Genomic DNA, 23,190 nt, shown 5'->3' with positions numbered 1-23,190 from the left:
ACCTCTATAGAGAATTGTACCACTCCATACTAAACAAGACTAACAGGGTAAGTGCAGCCCTGTTTGAAAATTACAGTAGTTGTTAATCAAAAAATATTTTCTTCCTGCCCTTCTCTCCCCCCAGTTTTACCACAGTTAGCATCACAGAAACTAAAGAGGGAGAAGTTGTTTCTTTTCCATTCAGAAGGTTAACCTGTTTCTACTGATGAACACAGTATTGAAACTTAACAGAGTTACAACTGGATTTGCAGTGCAGAAATGCAAACAAGTTGACTGATGCTAGTATGTCAGTGATGGGGGGGGTTTGATTAGAGCTCACATCAGCAACTTCAGAAAATCACCTTCAACCCTGAAAAGTGTTTCATGAATAATGATTCAGCATCCTTTATAAACATGACTACCACAGGAACAACATGAGATCCTGACTTAGGACTACTTCAGAAACAGCTCTCAAGGTACAGGATTTTGTATCTAGTGGCCTTTAATAACAAAAGGTGATTGGCTTCCCTCACTCTCTATTCTTCAGTGTTGAAAAAATCTCACTATCAGTATCACAACCAGCACTACCGCTAACTTTAAATACATTGATTTTCAGCACTGATACAAGAATAAGTACAGACATGCTCCTATTTTTACAGAAGTTATAAACACAAGCATTACTTAAAGCTGAATATTCTCATTGTAACAGATGATTTTTTTCATGGAATATCCTTTCTTTGTCTCCACACTTGCTAAAATCCAAAGACAGATAAAAGCCCTGATTTTTCTCTCTAAAATGTTAAAGGACCTTGACACTGTGCACAGGCTATTACCCATTACATTCACATGTATAAAATGCAAACGGGTGTTTTTTGCAATGTAGAAACAGCCAAAATGATTCACGCTCACCTAGTCCAACAGCAGATATTTAGGGAAATATCCTTGGGACCACTTCAGAGGTAATACAGGGACTGCCTGAATCACAGGTTACCCCTGCACATCTGATGTGAACATCTTTGGCCTCTCTAACCAACAGTGACAGCAAGTGCCACAGCCCAGTTAGGTACTGTGTGAGGGGAGGGGGGAAAAAAGAGCCTGATTTATTTTACAAATATGGTCTGATAACTGAGTTCCAACCTCCAGTGCTGCGAAGTAAAGTTCCCCATTCTGTCAGCCTGTATTATATAATTTATTTAATGTACCTTTACCACATTGCCTTTCAATTTCCTTAAAATCAAGGTCTCAGGTATTCAGTTTAGTAAACTACATTTGCATTCTAAGACTTCCAATCACGTGACACATTAGCTTGGTCTATGACCAGCTTTTACAAAAAGCAGACATATATGTTAGCTTGCTAGCAGGAAACTAGATCAACCATTTACTGAAATCCATGCAGACTCAATCTCTGCAAACAAGCACAAAAAGGCAGTGATGGTATGGTGGGACTTTGGTTCATTTGGACTCTTCAACCCTCATTAGAACAAGGTTGATCTACAGAAGCTTCGAGGAATTTCTTTAGTCTATTCCTAAAGCCCTGGATGACTGTACTCTTTTAAATGGCACCTGAACAGATCATAAATGCAACACCGAGCCCAGAAGGTTGCAGCTTTAACAAAGTCCATCTTCTGCCACCCGTTCTCCTTCCATCTCTACTTCCCTGAACGTCTCTCCTTTTTCACTTACCCTGTAGCTCAAATTGGAGCTCAACAGAACAAGAGCAAGTACGTAGTGCAGAAGTCCTGGATCAACCATCAACCAGGTCTCAGTCGCCTCCCAAACTTTTGTTCCTACTGCCAAAGTACTGGGAATTGCCACTCACCTCAGCTGCCATGAGAAACTGCTTCTGTGGTTGATCAAGTCTCTCCTCTGGCTCAGAGGTAGCACCAGTTGTGATTTATGCTGATTTTTTGGAAGGTTTTTTTTGTTTTTTCTTTGTTTTTTTACTTATTATAAAACTTTACTTCAGTACATTGTCCATCTCCCAGTGAGAGGAAAACAAAACCAGTTACAGTAATGCCATGAAGAAGTTATCTTTCTTGGCACTATGGACTACACTAGAAAAAGTGGAATAAAGACAACATCTGTTGCTTAGCTAGCATACGATTTTCAGACAAAGAAAACTACCATAACCAAGAAGTTTAATATTTATGATTGCTACTTTGGTTTCTAAATTTGTATTGAATACAAATTTATTTTGGAACAACAGATGACAGGATAAACATATTCAGACCTCTCAAGTGACAAAATGATTAAAGTATCTATAACAATGGAGAACCAGTAGTATTATCATCCTCCTATCCACACTTCTCCTGTTTGCACACCAGTGTCAGCAAACCTGAATCCACCACCTCAAACTCCCCTCTCATACCAGCAAGGATACAGAGCATTTTGTTCCCACAACTGAAAAACATGAGGAAGGAAGAATGGGATTGATACTCCTTTGGACTGAAATTATTTAAATGAGGGAGTAGGTTACTCTTGTTGTAGTGACACACAAGATGTCATTACGTGCAGTGTCTTTTCTCCATAAAGCCGCAACGCTCACACTGCCCTGCTCTCCCTGTCTGTCATGAACAGTACAGCAGTTCTACGCTCATTTAGCACCATACAGAGCCCTCTGCAAAGGTCTGCTGTAAGTTCAGAACAGGAGAGAAGCCTTCATTTCATGTTTCCTTCCTTCTGCAAGGTTGAGTCACATCCTTAGGTCTCCTTTTAGAAAGCTAAAAAACCATGGTAGAAGAAAAACAAAACAAAACAAAACAAACAAAAAAACCCCCCACCTAACAAAAACCCCTTTAACAGAAAAGCCTTGCATTCAGGGGAAGATACAGAACTGCCAAAGGCCACAGTTCAATTCTTTGGCTCATCTTCTGCTGCGTCAGACAAGAGAACTGCACACTTTTTTTCCTGTTAGAATCAAAACCTGACGCTCTTCACAGCCAGACACCTTTGTCAAAGGATTTCCAAGATAAATGAAAGGCATTAACATTTATGAGTGAATAATGCAGACAAATTCCTCATTTGGAATACAAATTACTCTATTTACTGCATTAAAAAAAACAAGAAAACCCAAACCCAACCACCCTCACATGGGAGAAATCAGACAGTTCATTCAACTAGCTATAAAGACAAAGCCTTTTTACAAAGCAAGTTCAAAAGTATAAAATTAGGATCTGTATTTATTTCCTTTGGTCTCTCTAGCACTTTAAATAAAATATTTTAAGCCATGACTGCCAGAGATGAAACAGTTTTTGTCTTACTTCCTCTATTCTACCAACAGCAACACCACAGGGTTAACTCACTGGGTAAGCTCACTGGTTAAAACTACTCCAAGCCCACAAGTTGTTTGTTTGAAGTCTGGACCAGTTTCACAAGCCTGTTTTGTGTGGCCCAACCAGTACACAGGCTGGGGCAAGCACAACTGTGAACTTAACTTAAGTCCAAGCTTTAGATGACTTCTTCTATTTATGCAATAGACAACTACAGGTAATTTCATCCCACTGAAACAGATGGACCTTTTCAAATCACCTAACCTGCACACCTGTATGACCAGAACAATTACGCAGCTGGGATCAGAGCATCTAAGTCAACAACAACAAAAAAATTAAATATCTCAGATCAGCCGGCACAGTTGTTTCTATTGCATACTCCACCTATTGAATTCTGAAAAAAGTATCTGCATATCCCAGAGTATTTAATATCATGTGTTTAAATATATTTTTATATTGATGTATTATTAATAGTATGTTTACAAGTATTATGCAATAGATTATGCATTTCTATCCAAGCCTTCCAGTGAATCAGAAGCTGGGCCATGAGAGAAATGCAAATATAATCATTTTTTATAAATATGATAAGAAGATAGAACTGATCCCCTATTATGAGGCAACTAGACTGGATAACATATTTCCATCCTTTCTGTTCTGGGTAAGTCAAAGGTATTGATATCACTGTTTCATTCTTTATATGTGCTGCAGTTTTCTACAAACACAAGTGAGATAAAATACATGTAAGTCAATAGTAAGAGGTGCAAGTCTCATTAAGATGGGATAGTTCTGGGGCTGAACCTTCACAAATGTTTTCCAAAATAATTTCTTTGAAGTGCAGCTAGTTATTAAAAGAACAATGCAGCATGTTTAAAAACCACTATTTCTATTTAAAGATTAAATCAGTCCCACTTCATAAGGTACAGAGTCAACTATTTGGCACAGGTACTATAGGCAAAGGAGGAACTAATCACTAAGTTTCCAGGCTGAGGACACAGCCACTGTACAGAGACAAACTTCCCCTACAGGCTTCCTTTCGTAAGAAACCTACAAAATTTGGAGTGGGAAGGATATCAAATACCCGTCAAAAAAAAAAAAAACACCCTACTTTTTTCCAATTTGTTCAAGAAAAATGATGAAAGCCAAGACAGATTTTCAGAATTACTGCCATATAACTAAGAAATTAATAAGTGTATTATTCCATTGTAAAATCTCGGGCAGTAGATGCTGAATTTAGTTCTTATCAGATGATACTAGAAAAGTTTTTGAAGTATTGACCTTGAAGATCAGTTTCACTACAAAAGTAAGAATGTTTTTGGTTTTTTTTCTGGAAGCTCTGCTTTGGAAAAGAACAGTGTCTCATGGCTCCACACAAAAAGAAAAGTTTGCTTTTGCACTATAAACTTTACTCAGACCAAAAAGGAGTATTTGTAAGAAATACAAATCAGACTATTACAGTCTGCATCAATTACAAGTACTGAGAAACTCTGAGAACCAGCAAAAAAGAAGAAAAGAAAGAAAAGAACCCATGCCCTGTTGAACAAGCCATCCCCAATTCCAAAGCACAGCTCAAAGAAAACCCCTCTGGACTCCTGGCCTGACTGGCCCTGCACTCAGAACTGATAAACAAGTTCTCCAACAGGAGCTGGGGGCTTGGCACCAGGTGATCTTTAAGGTCCTTTCCAACCCAAACCATTCTACGATTCTATGAAAAAAAAGGAAAGCTCAAACACAAAATTCAAACAACTTCCTTTCCAGGCAGTTCTAGCCTCAGCTTTGCAGAGACAATTACAAATATGAATGATGCTAAAGAAAGAAGCAGTAGGATAACAACCAGACCTACCGTACTACTCAGACTCTACTAGTAACTCTTTTTAGTTATCCTAAACATTTTGGTTTAGGAGCATTCAGGGGAAGCATATAACACAGAAAAGTATGGCTGGTAAGAGCAAAAGAAAACACAAAGAATGCTATCTATGTCAGATATTTCCTGAAGTACAAGCAAGAAGAGCCTTTTACGTAAGTGCTAAATAAAAGATGAGAAGGAAGGACAGAGCAGCGAGAGTGAAACTATCTGAGCAGACCTAAAACAAGAGCATGAACCCCACCTTCCAGTTACTTCTATTACAGCACTGCAGGCAGGACACAGCCTCCACATTTCCGCTACGAGCCAGTCCTGCAACAGCAGCCTCAGCAATTTATGGAGCAGAGCACAGCTGACAGCAGTAAGGCAGAGATGATGTTACACACAATAACCGCCTGATAAGAGAGAAAATGCTTTTACGAGGTGCCCTCCTTCGGGGAAGGGCAGCAGATGAAATGTAGAAATTCATACTCTGGGACTGCCTAAGGCAAGGGGAAAAAAGAATACCTTAAATAAACCAGTTTTAAATCAAGTAAAAAACAACACGCAAGCACATCAAAGAATTAGGGTATTTACAAGGCCCTATGATGACTGCTCAGACATATTTAACAAGGCTTTCACTCACTGTCTTCAATTTTTTTCTGTCTCTGGACTTCCAAAAGTTGGTACGCTGAAGTACCAACATAAAATAGCTTCTTTCTTGTGATTAAGTTATGAAGCAGTATCTTGAACTGTGAAATGAAATTTGTGCTTGTTTACAACACATGACAAAAACAAAACACCAATCCTTTTGCAGAGAACATTTTGCCAAGTAAATACATTTTGTTGATTTTTTTGTTGGGCTTGTATTTTTTTCAAACACTGATTCAGAACCAGGAAATAGACCATAGCACAACAATTGTGCTTTTCATTTTAAAGAAAGCTTTTGACTTTCAATGTTTTTTTTTTTTTAAACATGCTAAAATACTAAGAGCAAAGATGACATGTTCTCTGAGGAAATAAAAGCTATGTGACCGTGGAAGCTAAACACAAATTGCTGGAACTAAGTAAGTGATTTTTAGTTCCTTCACTGAAGCTATGGTATACATATCAAAACCACAAAATTATGCAGTACTGAACCATTCTGGCAGTGCTGTAAATCCAACACATTGTGAGAAATCAAACTTTATTGAACACAGCATTTTTTATTTCCTGACAACTGTCAGCAACACACAGCCCTGCTGAGGGAGTGTGTGCATGCCTGTCCCCTGGCAGGGAGGATCTGCCCTCAACAGATGGAACACGGGCATAAGCAAAGGCTGCATCACTCGTATACCAAAATAGGGGCTTAAAGTCACTGAAGTATTTTGACCGATAATTAAAATATTAGTTTCCTAAAAGTACACATGAGTTCTACATCAGCTCGAATTTGGTTTGGATATAAACTGCCCTGCTTGAGTAGTGTCTTGAAACACAATCCAGCTGACTACCTGCACAGTGTGCAGACACACCGAGCACATGGGTGCACGTGTGGCGTTACAGATTTACACACACACAAAAACCCATACACATGGAGAGCAACCAAGAGACAAACTCTTTTATTGCATTCCATCCTCTGGAGACAGATGGCTTTTGATTAAGTTTTTTTTTTTATTATGGTTATTTTTTTCCCCTTTTTAAATAAAATTTTATAATGACTGTACTTCCTTTTCTTTTTAGCATTGCTACTCCAGCTCTCTCCTGACTCACCCACACGTAGCTATGCTTCAGCATGTTGCAGTTTTATAAAGTGTCACTACAATTCTTACTTGAACTGAAGAGACTTAAACTGAATAAATCCACCCACAGAGGTAAAGGTGAGCAGAGCTGACAGATAACATAACTAAACACACAGTAAGCCTACATAAGACCAGAAACAGCACCGGAGGTTCTAATTGTTTAAAATCTTTGTTTATGTGTCCTTTCCACATGAAAGTACCTCAAGTTTGAACACCAGTCTTTGTCACATTCCCAGTATCGCATCAGAAGCCAGCTGTGCTTCTGAGAAACCCAGACTGACTCTTGAGATCAAAAGCACTCCCATGATCATTCCCTTCTCTAACTTAATACTGAAGAGATATCTGCTACCAGTGAATGCCACACTTTCAAGAGAGAGAAAGTTTCTACCAAATTTATTCCATAGCTGAGGTCCTCTGGGCTGAAAAGCTGGTCAGTCAAATATTAACTGAACATAAGCCAACGTAGTAGGTCTAGTAAGAAAAGGCAAAACAGAGGTCAGCAAAGGCTACGGGTCTTTTCTTTACCAAGGAATAAACACTTTCTTTTAGGAAAAAAAAAAACCCTATATAATTTTCTAACCAGAATAAACTTAATTCATAGCATTTCTCTTAAAAAAAAAGAAGCTTCCAAGAAAAATTGAGCTATGAGCATGATTCAAAATAAAAATAAATTTTAAAAATTAAAACACACACCATCAAAAAACCCAAGTTGGTAGCAAAAGGTTTTTTACCACTGCTTCTACTGACAGAAGAAACAGCAGCTTTATACTTCTTACCCTGGTTGATACAGTTTCATTCCTATAGAGAAACTCAAGAAGCCACAAGGGTCTCCAAACCAGAAAGAACTTATGGGTGCAGTGGTGACAGAAGGACAGAACTGTCAAACAGATAAGCTGAGCAATGTGGACAACTGAGAGACTCCCACCGAAAAAGAAAAAAAACAGCTCATCCCTCCTTCCCCCACCATGAAGCTGAGAAAGGAATTCATTGCTCACAATCCTGTTAATAAGGCTGCAACACCACTTCAACTTCTCCCTAACACTTAAACACCATGTAGGTGTCTTTTTACAACATGTGCCAGTTTGGCCCTAAAGCTGTGTGAGTACACTACAGATAGGAATGCATCAATACCAAATGCTTGAAGGAGCTACTAACACCAGAGTACAAGTTCTCAAGAGTCACACAATGCCGGAATTAACACTTCCTCATTTCTCTGCACAAGCAACGGAGCTGGAAAAGAAGAAACTAGAAACTACTTTGCCTCCTTGAATGGCCATGTCCTGCTGCTGCAATAACCAGCACGACCTGGAGCACTGCCTTGTTCTCCGATTCGACTGGGGCAGCTACATGCCCAAGGAGACTACAAACACAAGAAGTAAGTGTGAGGTTAGAATTTATTATTAAAAGGGAATCATAGTAAGAGAAAAGTAGCAAGTTCTATGGGGATGTGGCTACACTATGTAAAGCAGTCTAAAAAGAGTCAGGTTACAGTCATTTCTAACCATGCAAAACTAACTGAACTTCTCCGTGCCTTCACTCCTTGTGCAAAATAGGAAGCGACCTACTTCCTCATCTCACTAGACCATTCTGATAGTAAATAACTTTACAGAAAGCAGCACCAGAGTATCCGTGAGGAAATGAACTGCTTCTCTGGAGCAATCTAGCAAGAGCATGGTGCAGTCTAAAACAATGGAGACATGCTATTGAACACCATGTTGATGGAACTAGCACCAGATACTTGGGGGGATGAAGCAAGGTACTAATGGAAGAAATACAATTATGTATTCATGGCTACTTGCTTTCTGCAACTTTTGGACTTTTGAGCACTGCTTTACAGCCAAACAGTACAGATTCTTAACCAGGAGAAGAGCCCAGACAATTTATCCTGATCGTTACCTAGCGCATGACCAGAATCAAAACCATTTGCTCACAACACCAATTTTTACCACTCAGAGATATATATTAAGCCAAAGTGGTATAGATACTTTGGCTACTAATGGCAATGGACAAAACTCTGTTTATTTCACTGTCATCCCTCCCTTACAGATTTTCTAACTCTACTTTTAGCATCACAAGTTCCTTGTCCAACAGACCTATCTGCATTTTTTACAAAATCCTAGCTTCTACCCTTACTACTCCTGTCCGCCTTTCTCTGCCCATCAGCTCTCTTTTACATATTCTTTGCCCAGCAAGTCCTCATTTTCCTTGATGTCCCCAAGATGCTGGGTGAGAGGCAGCATCGTTCCTACACACACCCTCAGTACTGAGCAACACTTTCCACAGAGCCAAAGAGCTGACAACCCAACCTCTCTGCTAGTTTATCATCAACTCAGGCCTAACTCAGCCCCAGATTCTAATTAATATTCTGTCCTGCTTTCGACACAAAGCAAGTTGCTCCTCCTCCCAGTTAATTTGCCATCTCTCCTCACCTCAGCTGTCCTGTCCATCCAAACCCATTTCTTCTTCCATACTGCCTGCCTGGATACATGTTTATTAGAGCATGAGTTTTCATAGGACTGTAATGGGGTCAAACTGAGACCCATTCTTGACTAGGGACAGGGAGAAAAGCAAAGTGAGAAGCATCAGCCCTTCAAAAACACTCTGTTCTAAAGCACAGACACACTAGAGTTATTTGAAGAGCTGTCAAATTTTAAGACTCCCATTACAGCATCTCTTCCCTCGCTTTACTTCTGGCAGTTACTGAAGTTGTTTAACTGAAATTCCTTTGAAAACCTGACACAATATTAACATCAATATTATGTCACACCCAAAATATTAGGTCTTAACCAATAGTCTCTTACACTGCCATTTACTAGACTCTACTGCCAGTCACAGCTATAGGGAGTTTCCTACTGGAACACAACTCTACCCCGTGTTTATTAAGAAGAAAATCACAGAATAATGGTTTCATCATAAAAACGTTGAACACTAAAAAAACCGTAAACTTCAGAAGAGATGAGAAAACAACTTGGGCTTTGTTATATTAGTTGAAAGTTCTTGTAGGTTTGTCCTCAAAACCTCAAGGTTGGAGATACCAACTAAATTATGCTGTTCTGTTATTCCTGCTAAGAGATTAATTTAGTTCTGAACCCTGAGATGAAAAGGTAAGAACAGATAAAGCATTTACTGTTTTAGTGCTTAGGAAAATGTGACTTCAGTCAGTTATACATGGGAACAAGCAAAGTAGCCACAGCAAAAAATTTCAAAACCGTCATTACAATTCAATTGCCTTTTCAGCTGACAAATCCACATCTCCTCACACAGAACCAGGAAATCTAAACTCTGAATCAATTAACTGCTTCCATAAGCAATCCTTACACAATGCTCTCTCTTGTCTGTATGATCTTCATTTGTATAAAAGGTCAGCAATTTTATCTTTGAAATGAAGCCCCATGAAGTCTAGTGGTTACTTATTTCACTTCCACCTTTGAAGGGAACAGCTTCAAGTAACTGTATGTCTCAGCACATAAAAGGTGCAAATACAACAAGAAATGAACTGCCTTTTCATGCCCAGAATGCACTTTGCCTACGAATTTTCACTTTCAAGGACATTAAACAGGAAGGTTTTGTTTAAACAACAACAAAACCCCCAAAACAAAAACCCAACAACAACAACAAGCCCGCAACCCTGCTATGAATGTATTTCTTATTAATTCCTACAGCTTTTTTTCCCCAGAATAACAGTGCTAGAATCCAGAAAACTGTGGGGTTGGTTTTTTTGTCATTTTTGTTTTGTTTTGTTTTTAATTCGGTAGAGGGTCAAACTGATTTGTACATCAGAGGCTGAAACAAACACCTTTGTTGTGCAACACAAAAAGGCAAGAATTCCGTTTCCTTGAGGATGTTACCCTCAAGAGGGCCATAATAAAAAGGAGAATGAACCATCATCCAGTGCCACACCTGACTGGGAGAATATGCAATTAGATCTAACTTTTGAAGTTATTCAATTGCTACAGCCACTAGACACAAAAACGGGGCTTTCCAGTCACCTAATTTACAACTAGGGCTCCTAGGAACTCATCTATTACCTTGTGTAGTACACCAGAAAAAGTTACTCACACTAACACTCCATTTAATTTAATCATCTAGTACTGAAGGAGAAGCAGAATTGCCTCATGGCTGAATTTAAGAGTCTTTTGAACTACACCAGTTAAACAGAATTTGCTCACAGAACTGTCTCCTGCTACCAGGGAACATTTAAGCCCTGTAGTCTGAAGTAAAAAGTGCTTTTAAAAATGTATCTAGGACAGTGCTCTGCTGTACTTTCTTATATATAAAGTGATTACCAATATAAGGTGGGTTTTTTTGCCTGGTGGACACCAATTTCAGGTAAAGCATTTGCTGATGGAATCAGCCTCCCAGATAAACGTATTAACTGCCTACAGGATCAAGCTTTAGGTTTTGGTGTGGGTGGCAGACAGAAGGCTTGTTTTGCAAGGCATGCTATTTTTGTAGCTACAGCCACACCAAAGTGAATGCAGTCAAATCTCACAAGCTAAGCTGTCCCAGACCCAGTCACACTGTTTGCACAGGGACCACCTGGGAATCCCAAGTGCTGTAGATATAAGCCAAAGAATCAGTCCAACACTTAGTAATGAAGACCAGAAACCATACAGCATTTTCACTGAACAGGAGTAAAAGAATAAAAATATATCCTCCCGTACAAACATTATCACAGAGAACTAGTTTTATACGCTGGAAGACTGAACATAAGTACAATCTCTTAGTTTCAGAGATATTTAGTCCCCATTTTTTTTCCTACAGTCCCACAATGATTTCACACAGTAGAAGAGGGGGGGGGAAAAAAAAAAAAAAAAAAAGGCAGGTTTGGTCAGTCAGATACCATTTCCGAAACGCATCATCAGAACTTCAGGTTAGTGCAAAGGCAAACAACAACCTTTCCCAAGACACACAAATTAGTCAATACTTGTCTAGATACTAGAATAATAAAAATTCTTTTTCTGTGTGCTGAAAAAGCAATCCTAAAGAACATTCGAAGATAATAAGTCTGGAACCAAAAATACTTTTACAAATCAATTACATGGACAGCACTAACATTGTCAGAGTTAAACAGAAATAAACTACTAAACATTTCATCAATAACACCATATTCAATGGCAACAGTAAATGAAGAGGGCAGCATAACCAGACAACAGAGGTCCTAACAACAGATCTGAGTTCATAAACCACATAAACAGACTGAGCAGGACAGGGTCAGCCCTTACCTCACAACCATGACTGTCTTACAACTATCCTGAAATTCAAATGATCATGAGTGAAAAGCCAAAGAATGTATCATTTTCCCTACACCTTTCAATTACGCTTTGCCTGTAACTACTTTCACTGTTTCCACAGCGAAGGTATTCTCTGTACATCAGGCTTTCACGTGACAGAAAGGACAAAATGCCATTTCTAAAAAGCAGAATGCAATTAAAACCACAGGGGATGGGGAACACAGGAGAAAGTGCTGCAGCTAAAAACACTTTGAGCTTTACTTGGTAAATTCTAAAACTGCTCATTGTTTGTTGTTGATTTCTGTTAAGCTCTGCTGTTTGTACGATTGCAATACATGTATCCCCAGTAAGCACTGGAACGGCAAATGTTAAACAGTGCCTATGTAAGAACCTATTACTCTCAGCAAATTTTAGACAGTTGGAAACACTCTGCCAGCTGCAGCAGCCAACTTATGGCACTCGAGAGAACATTCCTGAATCACAGATGGGGGGAAACTGAGGTGATTTTATAAGAGATCCTGGAATTAAAGGTAATCAAATAAGCCTCATCTTTGTAAACACGAAGAGAAATGTGGATTTCTCTACATTGTGTAGAGGTCTTAAATTTTTCATGATCACAAGGAAGAAAATGCTGATACCCCTAAGTGAAGTTTATATCGCTGTAGATTAATAATAAAGGAAAATTTAAGGGGTGTGCAAGAGGACCATCCATTTACTTAAAAGTGTTCTTGATGTAAGCAAACAAATGGCAGTAGAAAAGACATCAAATGGTATATAAAACTGGCCAACATTAACAGTTGAAAAATTATTTGAAATAATTCTTACCCTGCCTAACTGATGCATGTATTTCAGGTGCCACAGCTAGTAAGCAGCGCCAATGTTTCAGGGTCCCCAGTGCTTAACTCTTTCCAATCCAAGCAGAGTTGCCTTCATATCCCCTGTGCCCACACCCTCATCATCTCTGAAGTCATCCTGACAGACTGGAAGGATTCAGTTGGACCAAAATGACTACCAGGATAACTCCCTGCATCCTGGTTCTAAGCACAGGAGTTAGCACTGACATTCAAGCCCTGTGTGGATTCAGCACATATTCACACGAGCTGCATGCCTTGCCTATAGCACATTTGCTTGACAGCTGATAATCCATGAGATGTGATTTGACAACACTCAAAATATTTCAGCTTTGAAGATGTATTTTCAAACATTTTCACGATGAATGTGTCTCATAAAACTCATTTGTCACGTACTTCAGGGTAGTTAACATTACCTTAATGAACAGGAGTCATTCTTCTCAGCTTATGCCCATCTACATCAATGGCAGAAATTCTAAGTATAATTAAAGAGAACAAGCCTTTAGGTAGGATGGGCAAAGGTGACAACCTTGACTTACACTAGTGCCATCATTTCCTAAAAACCACCAACCAAATGAACTACAACGGCCACACACAAACCTGTTTAAAAAGCAAATCCAATCCTTGCATAGAGGCTTTAATTTTGCCTGTCTCCACTACATTGAGATATGCATTGGTTCCATCTATGCCCCCAGCTGGCCGGCAGGAACATGAAAAAGGAGACTGCAGGCTGTTTGTCTGTCTGTATTCTCCAAGATACACAGCAAGAGGAAGAAAATCTGCATTTATGTTTACTATGCCAAAGCAGCTGCAGAAATCCAAAGTGGCCCCTACACATGCTTTTCCAAATGACAATTTCTGTTACTGTATTACTCAATAAATCATTAGTTTGCAATACAAATATTCCCCAGCTTTCTGTCTCTTTACAGTTTTAATTCCAAATGTTTAGCAAGCAGTGTTAGATGTCTGGTGACAGACACCTTAAGGTGCCCCCGTAAGTGTATTTAAACTACTGCATTCAATTAATTCAACAACTAATTCTCTGGCAAATATATATAACTATTGATAGATACTATTAAAAATGGACTGTTTTTTTCTCTTTATCAAGAGACTAAGACTAACACAAAAACTGAGATAAAGGGACAGAATAGTTTTGTACGCAAGAAGAGAACTGGCTGACACCGGGTTTCCACAGTGCAGGGAAGGCTTCACAGGAAGAGGCAGAGACTTTCAGAAGACAAACTCTCCTATAATCTGTCCCCTCAGGTGGCCCCAGCTAAACTGCAAACAAGGAAGAAAATCTAGAGCACCTGATGACAAATGGAAGTTGCATAACAGATGGGATCAAATTCATTCCCTACTTTCATATAATTGTGGTACTTTTTGACGGGGATATTTTAAAGCAGATCTTGGGATCACTTCTTTCCACAGCTCCTGCTCTCAGACAGCTAATATATGCAATAACAAATCTGACAGTGTGACTGGGATAAAAAGCTATCTTCTCTCCTACTCAAAGCTTCTGTTTCAACAATAGAATACTCTCTGCATGCCAGGCAAGAAATAATCCAACTTCGTTTAGCAGCAGTATCCTACTCATGTGGTTTAAGATTTTGCTGTTAAGCTTGCCACACAGAACCAAAGACACATTGTGCAAAACAACACACCTTGCTGAACAAAGATATTTGTCAGGGGGAACCCTTTAAGTCTGAATCTACGTTCTACCCTTGACAACAGTAATCTCAGGCTATTTACTGTCCAACACCCAAATGAGCCACAACCTACAACAGAAAATGCCGATTAACTGAAAGCTGTATATAAAGTCCAAGCAGTCAGAGCACCAAGAAAGGAGATTCTCTGTCAATGAGGGGAGAAAGAATTTGAGCAAAAGAGACTTTGCACTTTTTACCACTAGAAACAGTAATAAGGAAGAACCCAGATTATCAGATCAATCTAGAAAACGTTTTACTGGTTTGAGGATTAACATACATGCTAATATACACTTGTATTTCCACATTATGTTACCAGAAACTCAGAATGATAGATTTTAAATGTTAGTAAAACTCCACTATTACAGCAGTATGACAGCTGTCACACTGTTGCTGACATTTGGATCCAGGATGCTGACGCTGTGAAACAGATAAAAGAAAAAAAAACTTCAAAAACCTTCGTAACACACAGTCCCTTGATTTCTTTGGGGTCTCAAATATTTCTGTGAAGAAACTCCTTGTATTTTTTTACAAAGTGAGATATGACACCAGATTAAAAAGTAACAAAAAATTAAGTTGCAGGCGTCCTTATTCTTGAATTATATGGAAGAAAATTATAATGCAATTAAAATTTGATTTTATCGGCTGCATAATGAATAGGTTAGAAACAACATTCTCCTGTTACAGATTCCAAATTCACCTTAACCCCATCTGGAATTACAGCCCCAGCACCACAGCGCTGCACACAAACTGCAGGATACACTCTAACCATGACAAATTCGCTAAGATCCCTGTATTTCGCTTCACCCGCTGCATATTCAGCCACGCTCCGAAAGACTGCAGACGTCCCTCCAAGAGCTCTCCCCCTCCCGCCGCTCCCGTTATCCATTAACACCGTCACTCCATCCCGCATCCCGAGGCATTACTTGCATCCCGGAGAGCCGCCCGCACTCGCACCGGGCGCAAACCAGACCCGGCGCCCGCGACAGGGGGAAGGAGCCGCCGGGGAAGCCCAGGGCAGGGCGGCCGGCCCCCGGTGACCCGCGTGGTTTCCCCGGCGAGGGAGCAACGGCCGCCGCTTCCCCCAAACCCCGGGGCCCCTCCTCGGCGTGCGGGGGGAAGCGGCGGCGGGACGGGAGAAGTTACGAAGCGCCGGGGGAGCGGGGAGAGCAACAGCTGGAGCCTGGCGGGGAACGGGGGCCCCGCGGGGACGGGGCGGGGGTCGCGCCGCCGGCGCCGAGGGAACGCGAGGGAACGAGGGATGCAGCGACGAGCGCCCCGCCCGGCCCCTCCCGCCCTCCGCGCCGCTGGCACTCACCGAGCCGCCCCGCGCGCGGCTATGCGGGACCGGGATGCGGAGCGGGATCCGGAGCGGGACCGGGATCGGGAGCGGAGCCGCCGCCTCCCCCGCTCGGCCGGAGCAGCGACGGAGCGGCGCGCGCGGGTGGCGGGAGCGCGCCGGGAGCGCGCGCGGGAGGCGGGAGCGCGCGCGGGGAGGGGGGGGGGCGGGGGGGGAGCGGCCGCACAGCTCCACGGGCACCGGCCGTGCGGGCGGGCGTGCGCTGACCCGGATGTACCGGGGGGGCGGCCAGCAGCAGGTGACTGCGCAAGCGCGCCCGGCCGCCAGCGCACTGCGCATGCACCTGCTTCGACTCCGAGTGTCTCGGGCACGGGCGGGGGAGCGAAAGAGAAGCGGGCGGGCGAGGCGACGAGTGGGGCAACTCCTTAAAGGGGCAGTCGTCTTCCCGCAGCTCCCCAGAAAGAGCTCATTAACGTCACTCAGTTAACGTTACTGATCGGTCCTTGGGCCTGTCGGGTGTTTCTCGTGCTTTTTTAAGGCCTGGCTCGGGGGTTTAAAGTGTTTCCAGTTGCCAAAGCCAGGTTGGGAAAGGAGATGGGGTGCTCCTCTGGGGAAAGCGGGGCTGCTGACTTAAAGCCGTTCAGAAATATCTTCCCAGGCGGATCAAAGCAAAAATAAATAAATAAATAATAAAATAAAAGTTCCATCCCCCAGTGAGCACTGCCAGAGCCCCGTACCATTGCGCTCAGGCTGATCCTGGAATGCGTTCCATCTCCACCTCCCGAAAACGCAAAAGACATGCAAAATGTGTTTAAAAAACACAAAAAAACCCACCCCACATGGGGTTATGAGGTTATTTACCCTGGAGAAAGGGAGCCTCAGGGATACCTTACGGCTTTCTACAACTCTCTGAAAGGAGGCTGTAGCCAGGTTGGGGTTGGTCTCTTCTCCCAAGTGACAAGAGATAGAAGAGGAAATGGCCTCAAGTTCCACCACGGAAGGTTTAGATTTGCTATTAGGGAAAAAAAAAAAAAATCCTCATAGAAAGAGTTGTCAAGCGTTGGAACAGGCTGCCCATAAACGTGGTGGAGTCACCATCACTGGAGGTGTTTATAAGACATGTAAAATGTGGCATTTGGGGATGTGGTTTAGTGGCAACTTTGCTGCAGGTTTATGGAAGGGCTCAATGAACTGAAAGGTCTTTTCCAGCATAAATTAATCTAAATGACTATAAACAACAACAACAAAATTAAAGAACATCCCACGGACTTAATTATGCGCTTTCTGTGCAGGGTCAGGATTTGGACTCAATCTCCCTTGGGGGTTTCTTCCAACCTCCAGTATTCTGTGATTCTCTGATTTTATGAAGGTTTCACCTGCCGCATCACACCCTTGATTTTGGTATCCTCACACAGGGACAATGCACAGTCTGAAGTGCTTCTCCTGCTGTGGATAAATTTGTGAAAGCAGGAGGATTGCACAAATACCTTGTTTTAGGGCTTGCTTCTTTAGTAAAGTTCCACACAGAGCTACTTAGAAAGAAAGAAAAGAAAAAAAAAATTAAAGATCTGCCTCTTTTTTTTTTTTTTTTTCCCCCTTAACATAACCTCCTGGAATCTAGACAATGCTTTTCTAAATTTTGCTGTGAAGTTTCACCAGGCCTTCACATTGAGCTGTTCTGACATCAAGGGAAGTTCACAGCACATTCAGTGAGGCTGCACTGGGAGTGGTTCAGAGACCAAGCTGACAGCCAGGCAGTAGTGTATGGACACTGCCAGGACAAAACTTGTACCCTTAATAGTAAAACATTATCAGTACAGCTGTAATCAAAGGATATTTCTCAATCTCAAAGAGACAAACCAATCACCTCACAGTCCAACCACTTCTACTACTTTCTCTTCAGAAGCCTGATAACAGTTTGTTAACTTCTAAATATTATTGAATATCACGTACCCCCAAGCCCACTAAGAAAACCCAAAAAATGGAAAATATCTTAGAGATTTCTTTATATGTCAATGTATTTGTCTTTTATTTTCATACCTACATATATATTGACTTAATCTGATAAACTTAGTTTGTCTTTAACTTGTTAGGATTCAAGACATATGGATTGACTATAATAACTTTAAAATATTCTAGCTAAAAGAGTATTCTGGGATATGAAGGAAGCCATTTTTGAGTATAGTTAAGCTGCAAAACCTGTTTGGTGAACTCACAGGAAATCACCACACTTGAGTTTTGGTCCTTGGTAGCAGTCAGGCAAGACCAGGGCTGGTGCACCACATACCTGTCCACTGCCTTTACCTCAGCAGGGAAAGGGGAGTGCTCAGGCAAGCTCTGGAGGCTCTGAGAGCTTTGTACAGACCAAAGTAAACATGGGAGATGTCAAAGAAGATATGAAAAAAGATTTTCACAGAAGCACCTTCAGCAGAATGACAAGTTCCAGGTCTGCCTGTGTGTGATTTGTGTAAGTGGCTGAACAAATGCTTGACATGGCTTTTCACTTCTGCCACAGAAAGGATTTTTTTCCAGTGGATACAAATTTTGAGGTGTGAATCGATGCACATTCCTGAGATGAGGCAGGTCACTACCACATCCTCATCTTCTCTAAAGTCCACAGAGCTTTAAAAGTCTGTGTGTCAGGCAGGAGGTGATCCAAGTCCCACTGAACTGAATTCAAGGGAAGCAGAATTGTGCTCTGAGTTAATGTTGGACTCATTACCATTTGGGCTTAATAGAAACCGGGGGGGGGGCGGGGGGTGTGTGTCTCACCTGCAGAATTTTGTTCTGTCACACAGAACTAAAGAACTACACACAACCAGCCTCAGGGATGAATAGTTTTTGTTGCTCATAACATTATAAAGCACTTGGGGCTTGGCAGGGTGGGGTTAGACAAAGAAAATTTCCTACTGAAACCATGAGCAGGTTTGTAATGATATGTACTCTTTAGGGTTCTCCAAAGTTTTAAGATACCTTTGATTTGGATCTCACATCTCTCAGAAGTACAAGAATGCCCAAACACTGAGCATCACTGATGCTTTAACAGCAGCTGCACACTAAGACATCCACATCCCACATATTAATTGAAGCATAAAAAAATATTGAACACTGTGGAAAATGCTGCATGACTAAAAAACCCAGCAATTTTCTATTAGTTCTGCCTTCACTTTTAATTTCTTAATTGCTTCTTCTGAATGCAAAATTATTTTACCAGGATATCACTGCAATAAATATTAAAACTCTCCCCCAAATAAAAAACAAACCCCAAAACAACAACAATGAAACAGAATTAAAGATTATATTTGTAAGTTAGTATCACATAATAAATGAGTGTAACAGAACATAACTGTTTCAATGCTGCTAAATGCCTGAGGATTGTTTTGTTAGTAGGAGTCTTGGTGCCAGGTAGGTATATCTGACAGGAAAGAAAACAGGTCAGAGCATTTTCATCAGGGGAAGATTAATAAGCTTCAAAAGTACTTTTGGATGTATATGAATTGCATATATGTGTGTATACAACAGTGACAAAAGATGACTTTATTTTATATATGGATGGCCAGCTGGATAAATAAAACCACAGGAGCAAAGCTGCCCTTAGGTGCCATGCACTGCTGGGATACTCAGGTTGCTTTTCAACCTAATGGTAGCCCGGGGGAGAGAGTCCAAAGGGAAAAAGAAGTGACCAACACCCTGAGCCATGTGAACTCAGCGGGGACAATAGAGAGCCCTGACCATTGACAGCAGCCTTGTTTGTTCTGGAAGGGAGGACAGCAATAGCTCTTCCATTACATGGATGGAAATAGAAAGTAAACATCCTATGGCTAAAGATTATTCTTTTAAAGGAATGGTTAAAGAGAGGAAATTTCATATGGAAAATGTCAAGAATGGAAGAAAGGCAGCTTTGCAGGGCTCCCTTGTTACGCTGCTGTGGTTCATCGCACCTTTCAGTTCAGATAAAACTAATGCCAGGTTTTGCCCTCCCCTGCTCAGATTTCCCCACATTCTCAAGTGCTACGGTATTTGAGACAAGGAAGCACAGAGGCAGTCACATTTATACCACAGAGTCCTCTAGGGCTTTCATTCAGATGGTACAAATCCTCTGATATGAATGCTGCTCTTCAGAATATAAACAGTTGTAACAAAATATGAACAATCTACATAAATTTCCAGAAGTGCAGACAAAACAAAAAGCCAAGGTCAAATCACTGGATGCTCATAAGGATCCCTGAAGTGCTTCCAGATACTGTCATGCCAAACAGTTACAATGTTTTATACTTACATGGAGACAGGCACTCACAATCTCAGAATGCCTTTCCCTCGCACCCCCTGCCCCCCACCCCCCCCTCCCCCCAAAAAGGTCATTTTGATATTTAGGTGGCAAGTGGGAAAACTGAGATGCTTCTGGAGTTCAATCTTTTTACTCTGACAGACCTAGTGAAATCCTGTCATCTCCTCATGCTATGCCTCAGTCACTTCACCTGACTAATTGCATGAGTCCTCTTCTGCCATTACAAAGTCCAAGATTATTTCCGAGTTTGCTCATCTGGTGATGCAGTTGCTCCCTACAAATGATCATCACGGCCTCTTCGTGTGGGGAGCCTCAGCTGAAACACACAGCACGCTCTCAATTAATGAACGCTTCTTTAAGTCCAATAACAAAGGGGGGTTCAATGTCATGTCAGTTGGACTGTGATCAAGAATAATGGAGATTTTACAAAGTAAAGCTCTTTTTTTCTTTTTTTTTTTCCACATTTTTGCTGCCTTACCTCAAAAATACAGCTCACCTATATGAGACAGGGAAGAAAAAGGAGGAAAAAAGTGAAAATGTCAGGTGTTAAGCCTGCATTAGAAGATTACAGACCAGTAAGCATAGAGGAAGGTTGAAAGAGGAACTGCAGCTATTTTAATCATGTTTTATCTCTACTGGAAAATAGAAAGATAAATTAGAGTAGTAGACCTGCTACAGAATAGAGCAGACAGAGTATTAGACTCTGAAATCTTTAAGCTGCTTATAAAAGTTTGTGAAATACAGAATTTCTTCAGTGATCACCACATGGACTCCTTTGCACTGACAAGTACTTTGAGTAGTTGCAGTGGTGAACCTGCGCTGGTAGCAAACTGGCAAGGGAAGAGGCCTGCTAAGCAACTGAGATAATCCAACATTACCAAGTTTAGGAGGTCATGGCCACAGACGGTGATTCTGAACTTATGGCACTGAGTAGAGGAAAAGCCCAGATGCACCTGTTTGTCTGTGCTCAGTGTAGTGGAAAAGCTGTGATCACCTCAGCAGGTGCTGAGCCATCACCTTTGCTCCTATGAGAGGCACCTTTCTCCAGCAAACTCCTGGCTCACTGTAAACTCCTAAATGTCACTGTATTTACTCACTTCAAGTAGCAGTCAGTGCCTTTAAGTAAGGGCTTCACAAAGTCAGAGGAGGCTGCAAATCGGGTGATGTAGAGTGGCAGAGTTTCGCTTGACCTCCTATTAGCCCCAGTCAAGCCAGTTTATTAAACAAAGTAAACCACCAGGACCACAGGCAGAAATAAAATTTATATCAGAACCGGAACTTTCTCACCAACATTGTATTTTCTTTTTCTTCTCTTCTCTTCCCCACAGAATTTTTCAAATCAGCAGCATAATAGTATTTCAGTTAATGGACAGAGTCAATGTTTCAGAGAACAGGGAAGACAATGTCCCAGAGAGCTAGATTGTCTCATGACTCTCTGGAAGAGAACCCAGTTTTTTGTTTTGGTTTGATTTGGGTGTTTTTGACCAAACACAGTTGTGCTGTCCTGATGGAACAAATATTCATTGATTTCATTGAGATTTCTGCCTACCTCAGGAGCATGAGACTGGTATTTTACTTTGATCACATCCTTTGTCATGATGTAATCATTGCTGGGTTTTTGTTTATTGGTGGTGGGGTTTTTTTGTTTTGGTTTGTTTTGTTTGTTTTGTTTACTTTTTTTTTTTTTTTTCCCCAGAGTGCTTAATTCATTTGTTATTAGAAACCCTCAGAACAGCATTTGGCTCATAAGTGATTTTTGGGCTGTGTCTAGGTGTTACCAAGGGACATTGTCAAGAGACCATTTCACATTGCCTCAGCTGTTTCCTTTGCTACAGCTGTTCTTAGTTTCCTCTTCACGTCACAGGAGAAGTTACAGTCTTCTACAGGGGAAATAGGTAACTTAATTAAAGCACCTTAGGGAAGGGCTCTTCAGAATATCAATCTCAGGGGATAATTTCAAAATTCAGTGAGTAAACATGGATTTCACAAAATAAGTGTTAGGCACTGCTGGGCAAGATGCGAGCAAGGACAGCATCTCAAGCTACATCCCACAGGATGTGTTCCTTGAGCTCCAGTGGCACAACCACGAGCTGAGGGTGTTCAGCACCTCACAGGACTGCAGTGTCACTACTGCCACTGTTCCACTGTTACACCACTGGTTCAGTTTGAAAGGACTTGACTGTTTGGTCCCATCTGAAAACTAAAATTCAATTTAATCAACCAAAACCCCAACTGGTTCTGCAGCATTCACTTGAACTTCTCTAAACCAAATTTATCTTTGTGTGTGATCTACATGATATTGAGTACAAGGCTACTGGATAATGAGAGAAAAAATAGACTATGATTTAGTTATTAGCTTACCAACTACATCTACCTCTTTAAAATTACACTGTTTTGATGCAGTCATCCATTATATTCCTTTATACTGTTGCCTTTTGCAATGCCATTAGTATGCTCCAAAGAGCAGCACACAATAAAACCATTTTTGTGTACCAAACTGCTGAATGTAAAGAACTTTGAGGAAACCCTTTCCTCATCAGTACACACATTTTCTTGTAGGTTTTCCCATGACCTCATATGAAGTGGTTAGGTAGCACTCTTTTTCCGTGGGATAAGAAATTCCCAGTCACACATCACCCTCACAATAGGCATATCTGGGCTATGAAGCAGAATCTTTGAGCACAATCATTTTAAGATGCCTGGGTAGCTCGAAGGACAGAAATAGAGTCCTTACAGGTCCTACAAGCACGAGTCCCTCTAGCTGCAAGGAGGAGTTTGCTAGCAGAGGAAATGGAAAGCCAGGACTTTCCCGTGCTGTAATCTGTGAGAGACAGACTGGGTGCAGATGAACGCTTCTATGAAACAAAGCATTTAGGCAGGCACTTAAACACTTCCTCTGCTGAGCAACTGTAACACTGCACACCAGACGTCTTTCTCTTCCTTTT

At 41.2% G+C, this 23,190-nt stretch overlaps 1 protein-coding gene across 8 annotated transcripts in view; it reads right to left on the bottom strand.

Annotated features, from left to right (window-relative positions):
• The window catches only part of CYRIB (CYFIP related Rac1 interactor B), a 97,294-nt gene that overhangs the window by 59,901 nt on the left and 14,203 nt on the right, over positions 1-23,190 (bottom strand). For 6 of the 8 annotated variants that reach the window (XM_058420072.1, XM_058420069.1, XM_040060005.2 and 3 more), the window contains exon 1: positions 15,976-16,081. The exons of the other annotated variants lie outside the window; for them this stretch is intronic. The gene's annotated coding sequence lies outside the window, so the exon portion shown is untranslated. Of the gene's footprint in view, positions 1-15,975; positions 16,082-23,190 lie in introns of those variants that run through there. 8 annotated transcript variants of the gene reach the window in all.

This window comes from Hirundo rustica, chromosome 1, assembly GCF_015227805.2.
Source record: "Hirundo rustica isolate bHirRus1 chromosome 1, bHirRus1.pri.v3, whole genome shotgun sequence".
NCBI lineage: Eukaryota > Metazoa > Chordata > Aves > Passeriformes > Hirundinidae > Hirundo > Hirundo rustica.
The sequence above is the reverse complement of the archived record's forward strand: the minus strand, read 5'-3'. Positions and strand labels throughout refer to the sequence as shown.